This window comes from Salarias fasciatus, chromosome 4, assembly GCF_902148845.1.
Source record: "Salarias fasciatus chromosome 4, fSalaFa1.1, whole genome shotgun sequence".
Classification (NCBI taxonomy): Eukaryota; Metazoa; Chordata; class Actinopteri; order Blenniiformes; family Blenniidae; genus Salarias; species Salarias fasciatus.
Genome location: NC_043748.1, coordinates 23,725,857 through 23,730,108, shown reverse-complemented (window position 1 = coordinate 23,730,108; position 4,252 = coordinate 23,725,857). Strand labels below are relative to the sequence as shown.

Here is a 4,252-nt window from a genome sequence, read left to right as displayed (position 1 = left end):
TTTGACGTTACTTCTTGCTAATTGATTAGTGGGGTCAATATTAGTAGTTAGTGCCAATTTTAAACCTACAGTTTAGATCCAATTCATTTGAGAGAAAATAAAGCTGAAATATTTGAAAGTACGTGAGTACGCTGAAAACGAACCCAAAGCCCGCTCAATTAATTCTGTGAGTAAACAAGGGCTACATAAAGACAATGCAGACAACACCACCAGGGATATTTCAAAGAGGAAAAAAGTTAAAAGGTACAATGAATGTCAAAGTTTGTACAAGTTCACTGACAAAAAAGGGCTCGAGACATGATTCAGGAAGCAAACACATTTATTTAACATTCAGCTTAGAAAATGGAAGCTTACCATCGGAAGAAAAACTTACAGTGACACTGTCAGGATAGACGTATGTAGTACAGTCCAAACTTTGGACAAGACATGCTCGTATTTGCTGATTATACTTTTGTGTTTTGGATTCTTCTGGACTTCAAGTTGTGAGGTGTGGTGTAATTTTATTGAAAGCAGAAGAAATAAAGCAAAAACAAAATCCATAGTTTTTCTATTCATTGATATATTTCAGTGGATAGCTTTTTTTCACCATTTGATTAAACATTTTTTCAAATGACGCAAAGATATAAATTCCAAAACAGAGTTAAGATAGCTTCAGCCTCAAGTCTCACTAACATCCACCTTCATCACAGGCTGAGGGACGTCTGACATCGTCGCCTTAATGGTAACTCGAGAGCCTCTGTAAGTCAAGGCACCGTCACCTGCTTTGCTTCTGAAAAAGTAGTTCCCCGTTCCAGTCTCCATCTCATCAAACAGATCCTCATCACAATTCCTGGACCTCTCAAGGATTCCCACTGCAAACAAGTTTGAGTACAAGTTAAAGTCGTAGGGATTACGGAACATTATAGCAATTTGGTCAATTATTTGGTGGCTGCTGTTGTGCTTGACGTCGTAGACGATGACACCGACGGCTCCACGAGCGGTGTCTGGAGTCTTCTTGAACACAGCAAACCCATTATCATTGGAAGGAATGGTGGGTGGAAAGGGTGTATCGCAAAATCCGCTGTCGGTGTACCACCTGTTTGGTGGAGGAAGAGTTTAAAAATGACAAACTGGTGATGTTGAGAGAAACCGATTCAGTGGAACACCTCTACCTGGGGGTGGAAAGGTAGTATCTCCTGCATCCATTCGTTATGGTGATATTGCACTGCCGATGCGTACTTCCACCAGTTCCCATGACTGGACTCAGGAACGTGACTCTGATGAACTGATAAAAAGTGTCAATTATTGTTGTTGCTGCATGAAAGGTTTCCTGAGTGAAATACCGTACTTAATGCCATATTAATGGTTAAATGCAGTGTTCAGAATATATTTGGGCTAAGATAAGCATCACCAAGGAGATGTTCAACAGTGTAACTATTACAGCACCGTGAAAAGTTATTTAGTGAAACAGTTCTTGACGTTAAATGACTCAGAGAAAATCATGGCTGTTCAGTCTTTGGGGTTCAATTCCAGGATGACCCTAAAATGCACTCTGACCTCTCCAGTTGACCTTCATGTGACCTTCTCTAAGCTTTTGAATGTCCAGCTGTTCAGTGTTTCAGTACTTTGTGTCCAACTTGCTTTTCTCTGACAAGGAGCTCAACAAAAACATTAACAGCAGCTGTTTGATCAATGAATGGATCGATAAATGTCCTGAATCAATCAGAATCGGTATTGAAACATCATGCTGTTCACATTTTGACATCATGACACCAAGACCACACTGAACAACTGATCAACAGGGAGCTGACATTGAAGCAAACAGGAAGTTCTCAGATGAAGAGTCCACTGAGCTCAGAGAGTCACAGAGTGTCAGCAGAAAGGAAAGAAACAGTCACAGGATGAAACGGAGAAAAACAATATCAAATCAGGAATACATGAGAGACATCAGGCAACCTTAAAAAGGTGGTCAGACCAGTTAAAATAAATACTTCTCACACACTCGTGGTATTAAAATATAGATTAAACAGGTTGCCTGTTAATTCTGTTAATCTATGACCCAGAAGTAACAGGGTCCATCCTGTCAGACAGCAGGCGGTTCAAAAGTTCAATTAGAAACAACTTCAGAACATTAGCCTCATATAATCTACATACCAATCAGGCAGTATGTGAATACTCTCCATAAAGGAGAGGGGAGCACAGTGGCGTTACGGTAAATACCAAAACACAAACAGCTGTTTAAAACTGGAGCAGCATGAAGGCATGGCTGTGCATGAAGGAGAAGAATCCATACTCACAGTGTTCTGAGAGTGGCTGGACACAAGGGGGAGAGAGGAGCCACCAAACAGAGCTCTGCACGAGAGAAACATGATTTATGAAATGAAGACAAACATGAAACAAGGAGTACAAACACAAACTGTCATCATACCTGCAGACAAGACAGTGAAGGAAGCAGGGAGCGAGGTGTGTCTCCAGACTGCCAGCAGTGGAGAACTCAGGGGACTGATGGCTGCTTTTATAGAGCGCTCCAGCTGCAGGGATTGGTCAACAGGGCAGGCCAAGTCACACCCAGCATGAAGGAAATCTGCTTCTGCTGCACAGTCATCACAATCATCAGCTGACATTCAGATTTAATCCATTGGGCTTGGAGCAACTTCAGTAAATGTAGTTAATAAAGGTAGTTTCAAACATTTGGAAAGTAGTTAAAATTAGAATCTGTGAGCTGAAATTCCACAACGTCTTCTAGAAAGAAACTGTAAAAACGTGTGTGTGTGTGTGTGTGTGTGTGTGTGTGTGTGTGTGTGTGTGTGTGTACTGATCTTTTGTATTCTTCAGTTTGCAGATCAAAATAAAAGATTTGTGTCTGTGTGGAATACAATGTGTTTCCATGTCAAATAATTCGTACATTGAGGATTACTCTCACAGTTTAAAATGCATCCAGTAAAATCAGGCATGAATTTCAAACATGAAAATGAATGAAGACAGATTTTCAGTTCAGGACCAACATGCTTTGAATGTTGAGTTTTGAATTTGCAGTTTTTTCAGAGTACAGAGCATAAAAGATGGAGCTGACGACTGATGGAGCTGATTCCACAAGCTGCCTCGAAGGTTCCTCTCTGCAGTTTTTGATGGACTCGCTTGAAGGGGACACTAGCCTCAGCATTAAAATCTCCTCTGCTTCAAGACCTGCTGGGACTGAGTGATAAACCCTGCTCCGTTGAGCCCACTGCACGTTGTGTGAGAAGCTCAAGGAGGGGAGCCCACTCGAGTCTCGACCCTTTGTGGTGAGAGTTCACTTCTTCCACATCTGCTCTGACTTTCCAGTGAATGGGCGAAGAATCTTCATCAAACACACCTTTGGTCCTGTCCAGAAGTTAGATTTGGTCTCTTTTACTCAGCAAGATTCAAGGTCACCATCCCAGAGGGGACAGTGCAAAGGTTTGAGGATCCTATTGCAGAGGTGGACTTTGAGAAATGGTACAGTGAGTAGACTTTCCCTTTCGAGGTACGTGTTCATGCTGTTCATGTTTTACTCTTTCAGAATATTGTCAGCCTGTTCATTGCTCAGAGTACATCTTGTTATTAATAGCCTGTAGGTCATATTTAATCTTGGGTCACTGGAGCTTTCATGGGTGCTTTTATAGGACATTTTTGAATTGTGTTTATACTTGAGGTTGTTTGCACACATTGCAGTTGGGGTGATGCTTGTGCCGGGGTGGGAAGGGGTGGGGTTCTCTATTCCTTTTATATTGTTGACTTTTTTTTTTTTCATTTTTGCCATCTCTCTGTTTTTTATTTCCCCTTCATACTTGTTATTGTCGTGGTCACGAGGTCAGTCATGACTTTTCATTTGTGCATCAGATTCATTCTCTGTCAGTGTCACACACTTCCATTTTCTGAACTGATTGTTATTGATTCATTTAAAGCTAAACATTCTGGTGGCGATACATTTAACTTTGTTCACTGGAACTGCAAAAGACTTCCCCCAGAAAGCGCAGCAAGGTTTGACGGCACCTTCAACATTTGGAAGCCCAGGCGATCTGTTTACAAGAAATAGATCTGAAAACATTTGTTCATCCTCGAGTTAAAAGCAACTGGATTTGTCATTCTTATTACTCCTCATTTCGTTATTTAGAATGAGTGTGATTTTCTACATCAATCAATTCCTTTAACTTGTTTGAATATAATCTCTGACCCAATTTGTGACTTACTGGTTATATTAGTTCATGTGCCCTGAAATGGGAGAATCCTTTTTCAGACATCTCCTCTGAAG

General features: G+C 41.0%; 1 long non-coding RNA gene across 1 annotated transcript; it reads right to left on the bottom strand.

The window, feature by feature from the left end:
* Positions 1 to 307: 307 nt before the first annotated feature.
* On the bottom strand, positions 308 to 2,456 carry LOC115387648 (uncharacterized). Its single transcript, XR_003931403.1, has 4 exons — positions 2,408 to 2,456; positions 2,277 to 2,331; positions 1,152 to 1,264; positions 308 to 1,075 (listed from the first exon to the last, which is right to left on the bottom strand). It is a non-coding gene; the product is annotated as an uncharacterized LOC115387648 (long non-coding RNA).
* Positions 2,457 to 4,252: the final 1,796 nt, after the last annotated feature.